Raw genomic sequence first — 878 nt, 5'->3', positions numbered from 1 at the left:
ATAGAACCCTGATTTGGATCTAAAGTTGTGACAACCAAAAAAATCTTTCTAAAAGTTCCTGGAGAGACTTTTATTCCCCTAAGTATTAGTAACAATTTTTCCTCCATGTTCCCCAGGACCTGAACCAGTGTGCTAATATGTCACCTGGGGTTGAAATTGGATCACTTGGGCATTTATTTGAGATTTCATATGTATTAGCAAAGGAGAGATATTAACAGATTCGTTTGATATAAAAAAACATTCAGTTTGGGTAACTGCACAGGTGCCTGCCTCCCTATAACTGGATTTTACATGAACAGTGGAAGTCTGGGGTCAGAAAGACAAATATTTATAGGGACTTAAATGGGAAGATCATAGCCTGATCTTTACATGTGAACGTAGCCGCAGCCTTGGGAATCTGGCCAGGCTGTGTAAACCATACCTGTTAGCCAGGAGGGGTAATGCTTTCTGTTGTGAGGAGGTAAATAGGAGGGGTGATATGTCAGATCAGGTCCCCTACCTCCTCCCATCTTTCAATGGTGCATGACCAGTCCACTTTAATGTGTCTACATGGGTCCCTACTGCGTTAGGTGACAGGGTCCCACTAGGGACCAAGCAGTTCTTCCCCACCAGGAGTGTGAATTAATTGCCCCAACCAGCAGAATGTCCCATTGCAGATTCCAGTAAATCAGTGGTTCTCAACCTTCCTAATGCCGTGGCCCTTTAATACAGTTCCTCATGTTATGGTGACCCCCAACCATAAAATTATTTTCATTGCTACTTCATAACTGAAATTTTGCTACTGTTATGAATCGTAATGTAAATATCTGATATGCAGGATGTATTTTCATTGTTACAAATTGAACATAATTAAAGCATAGTGATTAATCACAAAAACA

This window comes from Myotis davidii, unplaced genomic scaffold (assembly GCF_000327345.1).
Source record: "Myotis davidii unplaced genomic scaffold, ASM32734v1 scaffold946, whole genome shotgun sequence".
Taxonomy (NCBI): Eukaryota; Metazoa; Chordata; class Mammalia; order Chiroptera; family Vespertilionidae; genus Myotis; species Myotis davidii.
The sequence above is the reverse complement of the archived record's forward strand: the minus strand, read 5'-3'. Positions refer to the sequence as shown.